The sequence below is a fragment of the Melopsittacus undulatus genome, chromosome 3 (assembly GCF_012275295.1).
Source record: "Melopsittacus undulatus isolate bMelUnd1 chromosome 3, bMelUnd1.mat.Z, whole genome shotgun sequence".
Classification (NCBI taxonomy): domain Eukaryota; kingdom Metazoa; phylum Chordata; class Aves; order Psittaciformes; family Psittaculidae; genus Melopsittacus; species Melopsittacus undulatus.
In genome coordinates, this window is record NC_047529.1 from 14,734,771 (window position 1) to 14,752,561 (window position 17,791).

General features: G+C 43.9%; 1 protein-coding gene across 7 annotated transcripts in view; it reads left to right on the forward strand.

Annotated features, from left to right (window-relative positions):
- Positions 1 to 17,791, forward strand: part of EXTL3 (exostosin like glycosyltransferase 3) — a 155,053-nt gene that overhangs the window by 6,938 nt on the left and 130,324 nt on the right. The window contains exon 1 of one of the 7 annotated variants that reach the window (XM_034060576.1): positions 13,897 to 14,137. The exons of 2 other annotated variants lie outside the window; for them this stretch is intronic. The gene's annotated coding sequence lies outside the window, so the exon portion shown is untranslated. Of the gene's footprint in view, positions 1 to 13,896; positions 14,138 to 14,224; positions 14,257 to 14,919; positions 14,939 to 17,791 lie in introns of those variants that run through there. 4 more of the 7 variants (XM_034060583.1, XM_034060575.1, XM_034060581.1 and 1 more) reach the window with 4 other exon arrangements.

The following is a 17,791-nucleotide window of genomic DNA, read 5'->3' on the forward strand; positions in this document are numbered from 1 at the left end:
AGAGAACACGAGTAGCAGTCCCATGCTGGGTCTGGCATGTAGGGCTGTGAATGTTTGCCAAGGGCTGCCAGAACATGAGATGAGGAAAAAATTGCTTGCCCGCTGGAAAGCACCGCTCCCAATTGTGATTAACATCCTCTAAGGTATTCATCTTCTGTGTCACCCCCATAGTCCCAACTCTGTACTTTCAGTGTTGGAGGAGAACCTGTTTCATTACTTTCTGGGCTGCTGCACTTCTTGTTCATTCCCCTAAGGATAAAAATTAGATGTGCCAAAGCTCAGACTTAAAAAAACCCAGTAAATAAATCCGGACTGGCAACAACCACTTGGAGGTAGAATGAGCCTCAACAAGAAAATGTTTGTTTTCCACCTTTTTCTGAGGCTGGCTGGGTGTAAAGCACAGGGAGAAGACAGGGCAAGGTTTGCTTTCTTTTAATTTCAAATCTATTCCAAAGGCAGAACAGTTGGAACTTCTTTTTTGTTGAATTTGCTTTGCCAGGTTTGGCTGGGGAAACGCAGTTGAAACCCTTGCCTTGGTGGATGTGGCATGGAGGCAGGAATGCATTTATTCTATTTATTTACCTATTTTTACTGGTGAGGCCTTGAGGCACAACAGCAAAGCTGTGGCTGCACTGCAGGCTGCGTGCAGGCAAGCAGAGCACTTTCCACTCCAAATCCTTTTTCCCGGCACTAACAAGATCTGCACTGAAGATACATGATTGAGTCAGCAATGCAGATGCCATCAAATGTCTGCTTTATTCCAGTGTATGAATCAGAGGAGAGAAGTGTCAGAGCCTCATATCCTGTACCTCCTGATAAAAATGCAGTTACCTCTGAGGAAACAAAACACAGTGAAATCCCATTACCCTGCCTGTAGCAAGCACCTATAACTCACTGGCACCAGCAGTGCTTATTTTGTTGCAACTTTTGCAATAGCATTCTTTTAAGTTCCTATATCCTGGGGGCAAAAGATGGGGTTTTCCTTTAGATTTGCAAAAAAAGTGATTCCGCATGTCTATATATGCACACATGGATATATGAATATATAAATATGACTGTGTTCAGGAGCACAAGCCATTTGTGTTAACCCCTGTTAGACCAGTAAGAGCAGCATGTGCCACTAGTCTGGGTACTGGTTGCTTACTCTACAGGTTTTTCCAATGTACCATGCTCTCAGGGAGGAAGGGGAATTAGCTTCATTTGACTTTCCAACCATGTGTGTACCTCCAAAATCAACTTCATTTTTACCCTTAATCAGCTTAAAATTTTACCCTTTCAGTTTGCTGTGAAAATCACATGCAGAAGTAAAGCCCTTTATCCCCAAAAATTGTCTGCTCTGCTTTGCAAGACTTTTCCATCCCCAACTGCTGGTTTTGAAGGCACAGACCACAGTCAGCTCGATGACAGCATTTCCTTCTATTGTTCAATGGGGGCAGCCTTCTGGCTCCCTCTGCAAGGGTTATGCGCGGCCACCAGCATTTGCATCAGCTGCCTCTTTTCTCCTGATCCCAGGGGCCTGTCTGTGTCCTGTTCCTGCTGCAGTCATGCTTCTGAACTCGGTCTGGGAGGCCTTGGTGGGAGGGAATGAGACTTGCAATCATGTGCTTTATATCCCCTAAAAACAGATACAGCAGTGCAATTTTGCAAAGCTTTGGCTGTATTGTCCCCAAGGGACATTGTGGAGATGTTTAAAAGACACTTATGCTACTGTAGTAGTGTTGGAGGCAGAGAAGGACAATTTTCACCTAGATTCTTCTTTTGAGGGGCTTGTTTTTCCATTGTTTTTTTCTGCACTGGAGTCTACAGAAGTTGAGGGGATAAAAAACATTTCTGTGGTTCTCCATACATAGATCTGAGGGAAAACTAGTTCAAATCCACCACCCTAAGCTACATCATAAATCTTGCTGCAGAAATGTGGAGCCGAGACATTAATAATTAGGAGCTTGCACAATAAAGCGCCGGAATATTTCACGCATGACACAACATTTTTCAATCCAGCTGATGTTGTACAGAGATCTGTGTGAAAGTTCTGTGCAGCCAAGTTGGAGAAGTTTTTGCTCCCATTTGTGCCTTTTGAGGGCAAAGAAAATGGGAAGGAAAAATCAGGTTGTGTCCCAAATTGTTCACTAAGGCTCAAGTGTGGGAGGTTTAAGGTTCTCCCTATTATAAAAGTGTGTGTGCTGACAGAAAATGATGCCAATGAATAGTTCTCCTTTCCCTGCTTCCCATGTCTTCAAAACACTCCCATTCAGCCAAGCTGCCTCCTATCAAACTTCTAAAACAGTAAAAGACAAAAATCTTCTGGGCTGTGACTGAACATGAGAAATGTTAGTCCCCAGGGGTCCATGTCCCTGAGGTTTGAGGGATGGATGATAAGAGCTTAGGGCTGTGAGATGACAAATGTAACTTCACAGTTGCTCATTCATGCTCTAGCAAAGGTGTGTTCTGGGTGTTGGTATCTTCCAGCAACAAAGCTGAGATATGATCAGCTCTTACATGAATACTCTTCAACTTTTTTTTTTTTAATTATTTATGCAGTTAAAAGTAATTGGAAGGCTGCTGGTATTTTGAACAACTGTATCCACCTAGGAAATTATGACCTTGGATTTATTCAATCAAATAATATCAAGATTAAGAGTGAAAATAGCTGAGCTTGTCAGTCATAAGGAATTGTGATGCAGTCTCGGCTCAAATCCATCACCTGAAATTAGGAGACTCTGGCAGGGTATTCTTCATTCATCAGCATGAGGCATCACAGCAAGATCATTTAACTGTAATTCATCAATTTACCAGGCTACTCAATTAAGTGGGGGTGGAGAGAGGATGAGGGGAATGATTCTGCCTGTTATAATGAATCTTTGGCCACCTGAGGACTTTTTCTGCTTGTTGATCTGTTGTGTTTCATGTTGCCTTGAAGGCCCAACTGGAGAAGAGCCCAGACCAGCGATGCACTGCCGCTAGTGGCCCTGGTTTTTCATGTTGTATCTGCATACATTGTGCATGGGAAGACTTGCAGCATGCATTAAGCTATGCTGACTGTGGGAGGGGAGGGTGAGGATGTTGGTCATTAGCTGTGTATAACCAGCTGTCACATGTGCAAATACAAGTTCTCACCCCATGACTGTTAATGAGGAAATATGCATAATAGTAATAGTTTTGAGTGCAGAGTAGGTTGTTACCTGAGTATAGGCTGTGTTTGCTGTTAAATTTACATAAATCTCTCAACTCCTTGTGCCTTGGCACTAGCTTGGGGAAGGAGTGCTGGTTCCTGTGTGTTTTCCTTGCTGTTTCAGGACAACTTTGCAACTGTGAAAACTGCATGGCACTCTAATGACTGCAGGGCTTCCTGAATCTTGATGCCAAAGCAAGACTTCAAGTGGTACATCTCTCATCACTCTTCCAAACCTTATTAAAAGGAAAACAATCACAACGGTGGTGAAAACGGAGGGCTTAATGAACTAAAGGGATTAATGAATTAGACCTTTTCCTTTATGTGGTTTGCCACTGATCTGAGCCTGACTGAACTGAAGAGGTCCTGGAGAGCCTTGGATGGACTTCTGCAAAAAAAATATTTAAGTTAAACTTTGTGCAGCCTGAAGCAAAGGGATGGGCCTTTTCTGGTTCATCTTAGCTCTCTTCTTCCTGTGTTTCTGTAGTATGACCCCAGACTTGTTGGTGAAGCACTCTGGGAACCAGGTGCAACCTCCAGTTCTACTGTGGGTGGTCCTGTCTGGCATCAGCTGCCCTGAGGCCTTGGTTAGTGTTGTTCTAGTGCTGGCTGATGCAGGCCTTCATTAGTCTTAAAGAAAGAAGCTGGGGTAGAGGTTTCTTTATGAATGTGGTATTTTAGACATTTGCCTATTACTGAGTACATCCAAATAACTGACTTTTCTAGGTGGCTACACCTAAATCTTTTGGTTTCTTCACTGTGGATAGCTCACTGCTTGGGATCTCTGCTCGGATCCATGGTGGCACTCCCTTGTTTTGCCCTTGTGGTCATCCATCTGTGTTGTTTTCTTGCAAAATGAGGCTCAGACTCACCTAGGTTTCTTATCATTCCACATATATCCATGTTTGCTCAAACCAGTAACTTCTGAACCTGTTGGCCTATTTCAGTCAAGCCTGACAAAGAGATATAGGAACTGCAAGTGTAATTGAGGTTGCATAAGTTAATGAAAAACAGACAGTCAGGCACGAGAGACAGCCCACATACTTACTGAGCCTTGGGGAGAGGTGCAGCTCCAGTTTGCATGAGTGGATATCAGACAGTCTCTATGAGGGAGAGATCTTCCAACTCAGTCATAAGATCAACCAGAGCCAACGCATGGCCCCCTTGTTGCCTTGGTAAACCCCAGTCCCATGGATGGAGGTCTCTATTTGCAGTCAAACTTGTTTTCAGTTTAAGTGCAGTGGTGGTTTGGGCAAAGCCAGCCCTAGTTAAAACTGGCTGGTGATGGAGAAACTTCAGTGCCTTGGTGCGAGGTGTAGCTGCTTGCCCACTTTCTGTAGAAACACATCAAGAAACTTCAGCAAGTCCAAGGACTCCAGATCATGAACTTTTCCTCCTAGCTGGCTTTCTGTCCTATTTTTCTCTTTCAACAAAAGCAATAGAAAGGAGAACTCATTTGAATTTCATAATAAAATATCTCCAAGGAGAGGAAGCAAAAAGGAACTGTAAGAGGAATAGGTGGAGGTCAAAACACATTCTTTCTCTTGTTGTCCTTTGCACATACACACATATTATACATACATGTAGCCATACCCCTTCATAGAATCCTACAATACCAGGTTGGAAGAAACCTCAAGGGTCACCTTGTCCAACCTTTCTAGACAAAGCATGACCTAGACTAGATGGCCCAGCACCCTGTCCAAATCTTAACAGTCTCCAATGTTGGGAAATCCACCACTTCCTTGGGGAGATTATTCAAGTAGCTGGTTGTTCTCACTGGGAAAAATTTTCGTCTAGTGTCCAACTGGAATCTCCCCAAAAGTAACTTGTGCCATCACCCCTTATCTTTCCAGTTTTTGTAAAAAAGAGAGTCTCCATCCTCTTCTCCTTATATAATATGGGAAAACTAAACTGAAAAGGAGACAATACAAATCAGGATGTATGATGAGTCAGCTCTACTCCTGCCTGTCTGAACCAAGGGGAGCCTGGTGCTCATGACAGCCTTTTTCCAAAAAAGATAATACATCAGGCTAATGACAGCCTATGATATGTGAACGCTATGACTGTGAGCACTATGAAACTTGTGGGTAGGTACTTGAATGTCACTCACTGTGCAGAATGAAATGTAAGTTGAGTCGCAACAATTTCCCTAAAGCTGTGTGTATTAACATACAAATATCAAGGAAGTTACATCTTTGAATTTTTACCTGCTTCAGCTTGAGAGTCAAATAGGCACATTACAGAAGTGTCATCTATTTGAATCAATTGTCACTGCTGCATTTGTGGAAAGGATGCATCTGGGTTTATTGATAACATTATTGAGGTGCTTAGAAACACAAGTGTGTTGGGTTTATTCTCCCTTCAGTAACTTATTCCTGTTTCTGGCATTTTGTTAAAATAGTCTTGTAGTTCTAGACTCCTCTGGAGATCTCTGCTGAGCAGAGCATTAGTAACTCTACTCATAGCTTTCTTGTAAATTTTAAGCTAATTTTGTTTCCTGGAAGAAAAAAACCTGAAATGGATAAAGAATTTAGGAATTGTGATTTACTGACCTTCTAGTGAGGAGGCTTAGATGTTTTTGTCCTTTGTTCCCCTTGGTTAAACCACATCAGCTGAAATGCAAGTTAGTGGCCAAAACTTCCCGTTGATCTCCATCATAGCATCACTTCACTCATTTTACTTCCTCTGCTGCTTTACTGATCCCTGCCTGTGCAAGGAAGATACAAAATCAGTCTTACATCCACTTGAGAAGTATCTATATATGAGGTTTCAGGTTTGGGGGCAAATATTTTAGGGTGTAGATGTCTGCTGCTGTCAAAGAAACACAGGGAAATTCTGCCTGGTGAAGGGACTTTGTGACTGGGATCTCTGAATTTCTGCCCTGTGCTTGGCTGGTTTTAAAAAGAACCTTTTAGGAGCCATGGCCAATGACTTTACCATTTTGACTTTGTTTTCATCTTTATAAACAGTTCCTGCACCTAAGGAGGTGGTGGCAAGGATTAGGTTTTAAAGCTCTTTGAAGATCGCAAGTGGTGTATAACAACTCAATGTTTATTAATGGCATGGCTTAATATGATGAGAATTTTTTACAGCTGAGTTCAGATATGCCAGGTTAGAGCTTCAGCAAGTTGAAATAGGCATTGCTTCATTGATCTCCCAGCTGCACTAGTTGATGACATCTGATTATCTGGCCGATCATACCTGACCCATGGGTTGCAGCAGGGAGCTCTCTCTGTTATTACTCCTCTAGCAAGTTCTCCTTCCGCTGGCCTCCTGCCACAGCATATGCCAAGTTTAAATCTGGTTCTGTGCTTTTGGCTTTGTTCCTTCTAAATGTTTTCAATTTTGTTGACTTTAACTGATCCCAGTGGCATCTTTTTATGATGCACTTTATTCCACTTCTTCTACTGCTTCAAGTGGTGCAATAACACTCCTAAAGTTCAACCTATTTTTAATTACAAAAAGGAAAGAAAAAAAGGCAAAGGGTTCTACTGTTCTGTCACTGGTGAGAGAAAGGGAAGGTTTTTATTATTTAAATTTGATTGAATTTACAACTTGATACACACAGTGGTTTTAGTAGAACATTGCTGTAATTGGAAGGGCATATTATTGTTTGCTCTTGCTCTCTTGGGAGCCAATACTAGTACTGAATAAGCACAACTATTGTAATCTGTTGGATGATCTCAAAGCACTTCAGGACTGACAAGGTGAATGAGGAAGACTTGGAGAATGTCATTAGTTCTTCTGCCTATATGGAAGCTGAAACAACTTGCTAGGGCTCAGACTGAGGTAATTCTTGATCCATAGCACCATACGTACTATGGTGGATCAAATCCCTCCCCACTCCAGCTGGAGGTACTTTCACATTCATTCTCTGGTTTCCCCCTCTCATTGACCTCTGCTTTTCTGTACTTGCACCATAAAAAGCTTCATTGCTTAGTTCTGTTGCTGATGAGATTTCAAACTAATGTGCTGTGTCAGGTTGTGTGTTTCTGCAGAGTTTGTGCATGTAGGCATGAATTTATAGGGAGGGAAAGAAGGGATAGGAGGAGGACAGTGTGTACACAGGGTTGCGTCAGTACACTGTCCTCTCTTCCACTAGGTCCAAGCAGCTCGCATCCATCTCTGGTGAGAGCCACAGCCTTACTGACTTGGTTGTTACTTATCTGCTCTTAAGGAGATCTGTGAATGATAACTAAATTAAAGAAGCCAGTATTTGCACACCTGTCACCCAGCACTGAATGCACGGATTTGCATTTAGGAAAAAACAGAAGAGAAATCACTTTCTTTGGCAGACTTAGTTCTTGATTAGTCCCTTGAACTGTCTTACTCTGTATGGAGTCCAAATCCCTCAGGCTGGGATCTACTTGGCTGTGGAGTTTCTCTGTGGAAAGTGACCTGGGATTTCTGGGGGATGCAAGGTCAATAGAATTGAACAGTGTACAGTTCTGTTCAAAGAAAGTCAACAGGATGCTGGTGAACATCAACAAGGGCATCACCAGCAGGCATAAAGATGTCTTTTTCCTACTCTACTCAGTGCTTGTTAGGCCACACCAGGAATACTGTGTCCAGTTTTGGTCCCCACTGGAGAGGATCCAGAGAAAGAACCACAAGGATGATCCAAGGACTGGGCACCCATTTGAGGAAAAGCTGAGAGAGCTGAGCTTGTTCGGCCTGGAGAAAAAAAAGGCTCAGGGAAGACCTTATCCCCATCTTCCAGCATTTAAAAGGTGGCTATACAGAAGACAGAGACTCCTTTTTGTAAGGAGTCCCATGGAAAAGATATGGGATGATGGGCACAAGTTACTGCTGGGGAGATCTCAGTTCGACATAAGAGGAAAATTTTTCACCATAAGAACAACCAGTCATTGGAATAATCCCCCCAGGGAAGTGGTGGACTCCCCAGAATTGGACACTTTCAAGCTCTGGCTGGACAGGGTACTGGGCCATCTAGTCTAGGTCATGCTTTGCCTAGAAAGGTTGGACCAGATGATCCTTGAGGTCCCTTCCAACCTGGGATTCTATGATTCATTCTTGCCATCACCAGTGCCAAGAAAAGACACTGCAAATGCAAATGCCCATGGAAGCTCACAGGACTGCAATGAGTACAGTCTACATCAGCTCAATTTGCCCAAAAACTACACCCGTGAATATACTTTTGCAACATTTGAGGCAGGACTACAATTATCAGGAGCAGTCCTGCTCCCCTTTGCCCACCTTTGCTTGCTGATTTTGTACTTCCCTCATCCTGCTAACATCACATGCTACAGGCATGGCTGTGTGGGCAACTGAACTGCAGAAGTGATCTGTGTTCAAATGTTTAATGAATTAGTTCTTGCCATATTCATTTGACTTGAACATCCGCTCTTCCTTTGCATGAGAACAGAAATTAATTTTGTTTCAAGTTCTGAGAACCTGACGACGTGCTGAATAGATAGAAATTGGTTCTATTTATAGGCTGCAGAATTCCTCTGTACAATAAACCAATTTGTTTTAATTTAAACTATGTATTCAGCACATTTAGCTTAACTTTATTTAACTACAAGTTTTACATACCTTTTTCCTGCATTCTAATTGTTTTTTCAATTTGTGATATAGCTCCTAAGTACAATTAAAAAGTTAGACTAGTCATTAAGAAACTTCATTTACCATTTTTAACATGAAATGTGTTGACTTGCATAGCTTATTAATTTTTATGAATGCCCAACCTTAAAAATAGGACAGCATTCCAGTTTAGCCAAAGGCCTGATTTATGGAGAAATATGCCTTTATTGTGCTCCACCAGCAAAAGTTAGCCTTTTGTTATGAAAAAAAAAGACAAAAATGCAAAGCAAGACAGTTTAAGTCAATAAGAATTGAAGTATTTCGCTCTCTGTTTTGCATCAATAAATCCTGTAGTCAGGGGAGAAAAGGTAGGATGGTTGAAAAAAGGACTGGTGGGCAAGTTAGCAATAGTGTTCCTCAAGGACTGATCTCAAGACCAGTGTTACTCAGTGGGTTGACTAATGATACAGCAGAAATCAATGGGATTTGGAGGTGTCCCCAAAAGAGAAAAAATAGGACATCACATCAGAAAAATGAATTACTTTAGGACTATGTGCCTGTAGGCAAATGCAAGTTCTTTTTTAATGCAAGGTCTGAGAGAAAGTTGAGGCTTATTTCTTGGAATTGGAATATATTAATCAATCATAGGATAATTCTCATGTCCTGGTGATAAAGGTATGTAATAGAACCACATTAGTCAACCAAGTTATTTCCACTAGTGACAAGGAAATGTGAATGCTACCACAACAGGTTTTAGTGAGGCATTGTTTAAAATGTACTATGTATTCCTTGTTCATGTAGGAGAAAGATTGATTTCAACTGTAAAAGGTGCAGGGGAGGGTGTCCGCTGGAAATGATCTGGAGAACAGTGGAGCTGGTTCACAGAAAAGGAGCCTGGATGGGAAGCCAGTGACAGAAAAAGGCAGAGAAAAATTATATTCCTTCTCTATAAATACACTAGCATAAATACCACAGAGGGGGAAGAGTTATTTAAGTTAAATGACAATTCTGGCACATGAACAAATGGCTCTGAGTAAGTTTAGGCTGGAAATGAGCAAAATGGCTTCAAACTAAGGGAGGTTCTTGAATAGCCTCCTAATGGGAATTGTGCAACTGGGGCTAAAAACCCAATTACTGTGAAGATGGAGGTTGATAAATGTATTAATGAGATTACGCAATGTGGTTGACTTCAGTATTAAGGGATCAGACTCAGGGTTTCCGTTCCTGTGCTTTTGCAAATACACTTAAGAATCCTGCAGGTATGAGAAAAAACGTAAAAGGTTGTAATTCTGAGAAATATTTTCATGATGATTCAGCTTGAAGTTGGTTTCTCTGTGTCTAATGCACTAATAACTGAATTGAGTGACCTACAGAAGGAAGGAAGTATCCTTTCTGCACTGGGAAAAAAAAGCAGCTGGCAACTGTTTCCCTATTTTAGTGGTCGATTTTGGCAGCAGGCCTGTACTACTTAGATACGTATTTTTTAAAAGTCAAAGCATTTTGGGTACATTATAGTAAAGTTAGGCCTTGAAATAGATTGTGCTCAAAACTATGTCAACTATTAGTTATTATTTAACTTTGTAGTGCTGCTTTTCAAAAAAACCTGCAGCACTTAATGGACACCCATGATTATTATAGATCTCACCATTCACTTTATCGATCCCCATTTCTCCCCTTTACTGAAAGTCCCAGCTTCCTTGTCGCTTTGCTAAAATCACAATAAAGAAGACCAACTGCCTTTTTGTCAAAAGAACCTAGTTATTTTATCAAAGATGAGTGCCAAGCTATTTTAGCACAATGAATCTTTGATCTCAGGGTGCACTTTACACTGAGTATTTCTGTGCCTTTTATGTTTTGATTCAGACTCTGTTCTCAAGTCTTATCTGGAGCTGATTGCAATGGCTTCCCTGAACACTGCTGTCTCTAGCCCTCCTTCCTTCAGCAGAGGTATTATGTTTTAGAGGTCTCCATGATTTGGGAAAGATGTTGGTTGAAGTAGGCTATAACAATGGGATGCCGTGCGGTTACAGAAGAAAATCACACATGCACATAGGCACTTTCAAACACGGGCTGTGGGACGAGGATGTTCATTCCAGCATTTCAAGGCTTTTATTGTGAAGATTTCTGTATTTTAGTTGAGGGATTGTGTAAACTTCTTAGAAGTACTTGCTAGGGGACTTTATGTTTCAGCAGCCTGAACAGAGGGCACTGAGCAGTGGGATTGATTTCTCCCTGGCTGGGCAATTGCAGGGGGACTTTCTTGTAGCCCACAGTGCCTTTGCCCCTACATTCTACATTCTCCTTGTTACTCAGCTCCAAAGGCAGCATCTGTATTCAATCTGGGGTCTTGACTGTGACTATCTCCAATCTCCAGCTTCCTTACGTGTGCTGTTTTATTTGCCTCCTCGATTCATGATGCAAATGGCAGATAGTTTTTCCCCTTTGGTTTTAAGGTCTTCTTGTTGGAGCCTTTCAGCCATTCAACCCCATCAACTTATCAAACTCATTCCCTTAATTACCTCGATTTTTGTTTTTGAAATTGAAAACCTTAAAAGAACTGCTTTTATTTTGCTAAAACTGAGCCAATTTGTGAAAAATAGGCTTGAATTGAGTGATCACAAGCAGCTTTTATTACAACATACTCACTATTTGCAGAAAGTCTACAGACAAATCACCTCTCGTTTGTTCAGTGCCTATTTTGTAAAGAATTCTGTCAGCTATTACATCCCAGACTTAGAGGGCCTGCTGTTAGTATTTGTTCTTCCTTCTATATCTGGAATTTAAGACTCATTTATCATTCAATTCCTAGTATTATTTTTTTCTCTGTCTAGTAATTTTTCAAAGCTCTCTGCACACATCCAAATCCAGCAGTGGGATCTCCAGCGGACCTCTAGCACAGTCCCAGCAGACAGCCTTTTACAGTCTTTCACCAAAATGACTTTAATCCAGAACGATGGTTTTATGCATGCTATCGCTTTGGATTTCTAGCAAACACAGATGATTCACTCAGTTCACAGAAGGAACCACAGAGCAGTGTCCCAAAAGATTATTTAAATAGTTCTGGAAGTGGATTTGGGGTTATCGTGGGTGGTGTGCATGCTCAGGTCTGACTCTGGCTTGAGGCTTTGAGGGTGGTTTTATTTAACCACCTGTGTACGTGCTTACCAGCCTTCTCTACTATATGAGGACTATGATTGCTAGCAGATTGGTTTTCAGATTGTTTATAGTCATGTAGGAAGAATTATTCTCAGTTTACATTGTGATAACTGAATCTGGGCACCAATGGAACAGCTGGCTTAAGCACATAGATCTCTGTAAGCAGAGTCTGCCTTGCCCAGGTCTTCTGTCTTTTCAAGCACTGTCAGCAACCTGGCGGATTGTCAAGGCCCCTTAAAGCGCATGGACTCAAGGGTGAGCTGAAGCACTGGGAACTCTCAGCCTTGAGTCCAGCAGTCTGATGCAACAAAGCACATGCTTAAAAATGATGCTTTTGTACTTCACCAAACTGCTTGTTTTGCAGTCACTTTTAATTTACGTTTAGACAGTGCTGAATGCTTAGTTAAATAGAAGTGCTTTTAATAGACAAGAGTGTAGTGCCCTAGCTATGCTCCAGTTACAGTATGTAGGTGTTTTGGGATTATGCTATATACAAATTAAATTATTATTTCTTTTTCACTCCTGTTTAAATATAGTTCAAACTACAGAATACTTAGTAGAACAGAATAAGCTGTTGCTTGCCAGCTTTTTCATACCAGTGGTTACCAGATGCTTCTCTGTTTATAAGCTCACCATCTGTTCCAGGATGGAGTTTGGGGGTAGTCTAGGTATTTGGATGTGTCTTCTTTCTTGGGTATCTCTGGAAAACTTCAAAGGATCTGTTTTGAGATGAAGCCTGGCCGCGGCAAAGGGGAAGCATGGTTAGCTGTAACACTCAAGGAATTCAAGGGAACTTTACAGAAATGCAGCTGATTTCTTAGTGTAGCGGGGCTCAGAAGGGGAAGGAACCTTAAGCAAAAAGAGGCAGCGCTGGTATTTTGTGCCATTATTCAGCCATTGCCAAGATCCACTTGGAGTTTTGCTTGGCTGTCACCAGACTGGGTTGCTGCTTCCTGCTTTGGATTGTGTCTTTTTCTTAATAGTCACAGAAATTTCCACAATTGCAATATGGACGTTTTAAAATTGATTCATGTGGATAAATGTTATTTAGATACAGTTTAGAGCCAGGTTAACTTTTTGTTTGTTGTTGTAGAATAACAAGAGTTCAGTCATTTTACAAGGGGCTGTAGGGATAGCACAAGGGAAATTATTTGGCAGAGGGGATATTTAGATGAGCTCTTAGGCAGTTGTTCCCTGTGAGGGTGCTGAGGCCCTGGCACAGGGTGCCCAGAGAAGGTGTGGCTGCCCCATCCCTGGCAGTGTTCAAGGCCAGGCTGGATGGGGCTCGGAGCAACCTGGTCTAGTGGAAGGTGTCACTGCCCATGGCAGGGATTGGAATTGGATGAGCTTTAAGGTCCCTTCCAACGCAAATAATTCTGTGACTCACTGGTATGGATCTAGTGGTTTCCTCATGACCCAGCCCAGGAAGCACCCCTAGTTCACTCTCTCTTGCAGGAATTCACACCAGGTGGTTATGGGAATGTGCGCATACCACACCTCGTTAATCTCTTCTGCACATACCTCACGCCCTCAGGCCTCATTCCTGCGGGTTAAAGGGTTGGCTGTGGCTACCCGGGGGAAGCGGCTCTTTATGGCAGCACCTCAGCGAGACAGGGGAGAAGAGTACCAACCAACGTGGTCACCTTTAGGCGGGAAAAGCGCCTCCGCGCGGCGCGCTTGCGCAGTGGCAGGCGGGCGGGCTCTCGGAGGGGAGGGAGCAGCCGCTCCGCCTCCTCCACTGTTTAAAGGGACGGAGCTCCCCCTCGGTTCGTTACCCTTCCTCAGAGCAAGGAGAGGGCCGGTGGTGACAGTGTGAGCCCATGACGGTTTGGGTCCCTCTCCGTGCTAGAGACTGAGGAGAGCTGGGGAGCTTCGGTTTTCCCCGGCAGGTTCCCAAGCTACGAATCTCCTCCTCCGTGTGTCCGCTCCCCACCCATCATCCCTTCGGCTCGCTCCGCCGCCTGTTCGGCTTTCTCCGCCCACCTTTCGGATAAGGCCGTTAAGTTCCGCCACCACTTCGGCAACTTCCGCCGGTTTGGTCGGAAATGGCCGAAGACGTGAGAGACCCAGCGGTTTAGGAGAGAAGACCGGCCGGCTTCTCGGAACAAACCAACTGTGTCCGGACCGGGGGGGGAGAGTAGGGGAGGGCGGACGGAGTGGGAGGATAAGGCAGCGGCTATGGCTCCCCCCCCAGCCACTCGCGGAGGATGGCGCAGCGGGCGCAGGGACCGCGGCTCCGCCAGGAGGGTGAAGTGAGGGCGCCAAGAGGTAGGGTGGACAGTACCACGTACGGTGAGGTATGGGGGCGGTGTGGGAAAGGTGGGGAGAGCGACTCGCGGCGGTAACTCACATCGCACACGCACCCCCGGGGGAGTCCGTGGGGCCGGGTGAGTGACGGGAGTGGTACAGTCCGGGGGAAGCCCTCCTGAGGCGGGAGGGGTGCCCGGCTTGTGCGTCCCTGAGGGAAAGGCTTAGGGGTGGTGAGGGGCCCTTCAGGGCTAGGGGCACAGTGCGATGGTCCCTCGCAGTGTGAGAGGCATTTCGGGTGTCTCATAGGGGAGGGACACCGCGGCGGGGTCCCCACAAGGCTGGGGACCCTCATGGCGGGAGGGTTGCGGTGGCACCCGGCGCCCAGGCTCAGCTGATGGGCTCCAGTCTCCCTGCCTGGCCCCTGCTCTCCCTCCCGCCTCGCTGAACTCACTCTGCGAGGGGCCGGAGCGCACTGACCAAAACCCCCTCCTATCCCCCTGCGGCATCGCTTGCGCTTCAGGGGTTCGCCGCGTCCCCCGTGGCCGGCGCGGTCCCGTCCCACGCCCTGAGGCAGGTATTGGCGAGGGGGCTTGAGGCCTAGTGCCCGGTCCGGTTTCGGCCGTCACCGGCAGCGTTGACCCCGGCGTGCTTTTGGCCGGCTCGCAGGGCTGTCCCGTGGCTTGGAAACTTGACAAAGCCTGCGGCAGCGCGCTCCCTCGCACCGGATCGGGGCGTGCTCCCTGTTGCTCTCGCTGGGGTTTCGCCTTACGAGATGGCGAGGATAGAAACGACGAGGCTGTTGTCTACTCAGCGTTCCTGGTATGCCTGTATTGCGCTCCTGTGAATTGTTTGCCGAAGTTGAGTTTCGTGTTGTTTTATTTTTCTAGCTGGTTTCCCCACAGGAGGTCTCTTATTGCTTAAAAACATTGGGGTCTTTCCTCAGTCAAATGTTTTACCACTGTGGGACTAATACGTTGCTTCTGGCTGCCTAACACCCTGTTGTAATGGTCCCAAACCAAACAATTTGGAGCCCAGAGAAGCTGGAAATGGTTAAAATGGTATTAAGGATTCAGAAAGATGCTGAGAAGCACTCCAGTTGTGCTGTGCTGTTGCTGTGTGTGTTAGAATCTGAACATTCAGTTCAGTGAGTAGTTTCTCATCTCTTTTCGTGTGTGTGCCTGATAAATTGTGTGTGTTGATATCTCAGTATGATAGCGTGGCTTTATAATGTCTGGGTTCCTGTGCTTCAAGTCTAACATCTGTATGAAGAAGATTAAATAAGTTTATTTCCTGAAAGGAGTGTCACATGCAGGTGGTTATCTTAAAGATATTTATGTTTTCATGGAGAAATATATTGTGTTCAAGATAGCAGGGTTCTTGAAATGTGGGGTTTGTTTTGTACATTGTTGGGCTTTATCAAGCAATGAGTAGTTAAGCTAGTTTCGGTGCAGAAGACACATCAGAAATGAACCAGTCTGATTATGTGGTGATGGAGAGAGAGGTGTTCTCTGAATCCTTTAATTTCATGTACCATCTGAGAGTCCAGTTATTATATGCAGCTTTATCTTTGTTCACTCATGGCTTTGGGAGACCTCTTTTTAGTTTTTAAATTCAGAAACAGGAGTTTGCATTAGTTCAGCTCTGTGTTAAGAGATTCTGGAGCAGGGGTAATTGACTGTCTTCATATGAGCGTGGTGCAGCTGAATTCTTCTGGCAGCTCAGCTGTTCTTGAGCTTCTTGATGTCTTTTTGCAGAAAGAAAATCCAAAATAGTTTTCTGAAATTCTCTTAATTCTTCAAGTGGAGACTGTTAGCTCTCATGTTTGTTTGCATGTGAGGATGGCTTTCGGCAGTTGTCAAGTCAGAGTAAAAGCAGCAAATGTGTAGAACAAGAAAAACATGATAGTTGAATTGCCTTTGCTTAGACTGTTTCCAAGCGATATACGGCAAAATTGGAGGGTAGTTTTTGTGCTGTTCAGGTGGGATGGGAAAGATCATAATCTTCCCTTTAAATATTTGTAGCATGGATCTCTGGGACTGTTCAGTGGTGAGGTGGATGTTATTTTGATGCATTCCCAGAGCTTGCTTGTGTATGTGGAGCCAGAGCCCAGCTTGAACCTTCTTTCCATGATTATCATGTCTTGAAGCGCCAGGACACTATCATCTTAGGTTTTTAGAATTTGTCTTTCTGGCTATGTGTATTTGTTCTCTTTTTATTTATTTATTTTTTTCCTTTCAGTCTCTCCTGCTAAACTTTTATTCCGTGCTGACTCCTATCACCTCTCCCAGCTGCCTTGCCAGTCTTCCCCGGAGTATTTCTCCCCTGCCCATAGTGATTATTTCACTGGGGTGGGACATGCAGCTCACCATACATACTACCTGTTTGAAGCCAAGATCATAGCAGTTGAATGTGAATTAGATCCTAGTCCAGAGGCAATTTTTCTGCTTTGCAAACCTCATAAAAACACAGAATGGGAAGGGACCTCCTGATCACTGGCTCCAGATGCCTCATCAGCCCATAGGTTTTCACAGTGCTACTGTCTCTACCTGTGATCTGTGTTAAAACCTCCTTTTTTAGGGCAGGAATAGACTGAATATTTTGAAGCAGTTTCTAACTCTGGGGTTTTAACTCGAGGTGGACTTTTTGCTGCTACTGTAGTGAATGAATCTTAGCCCAGACTGCTATTCCTAAGGCTTAACCACCCAACAAACAGTGTATGAGTTTTTTGTTTGGTTCCTTGTGAAAAAAGTCAAGGCATAGTTAGATAAGTGCTATTTCAGTAAAGGTAGGCATATCTCTGCTAGCATGTGGCTGGGCAGTAGAGGAAGCATTCCCATGGGATTTGGAGGACACAGCTGGGACTTGCAGCTGTCTCCTGTAACCTGTGCTACATAGGCTGTGCTGTTGGACTAAAGTTAGCATGATATGCTTGCAGTTCTGTGGCTGCAATTTAGACACATCCTCCAAATGTGTCTAAAAGCAAAAAACCTGTAGTTTTCTTCTTGGAGAATACTTGGAAATGCTGTTTACTGAGTACTATCGTTATTAAGTTTGGCTCCTGCAGTGTAGAGGCAGTTTGTCAGATGCAAATGATGGTGGTGGATGTTGCCTGAGAAGAGGTGCAAAGCCATTTTGGTTTGGTTTTTCTTTTTTTAGGGAGGATAAAAACCGAAGTGTATACAGCTCTGTGGCTCACAGCTAATCAATCCCTGGATTGCCTGGGCGTAGGAAGCCTTGAGCACCGGCCCACCAGGTACATTGATCTTGCTATGCAGCAGCTGCAGGGCCAGTTTTGAAGTGCAAATTGAAGTCCCTTTTTTTGTGAAATCATTGCTATTAGTTAATTGATGTCTGTTACCAGCAAGAGCAGTTTAGAGGACTGACTATCACAAATGGATTTGAAAGGATATTTTGTAGCTTCTGTATTGACTTGCTGGACATTCCCATCAAGACTATAGCAATTTAATGGCAAGTTCCAGTAGCTTTATTTTTTTTTGTTTAGTGTTTGCTAAAGAAGTTTTAAGATACTGAAGCATTTCATATCAGAAATGCTTAGGTTTGTTGTGCTCCCTCTGCTGGCATTTGTCCCTGCTAACCTGGTGAGTGGACATTGGTTTCTCAGGACTATGTTGACATAACCAATAACACTACAAAGTGACCTGTCTTTCATTG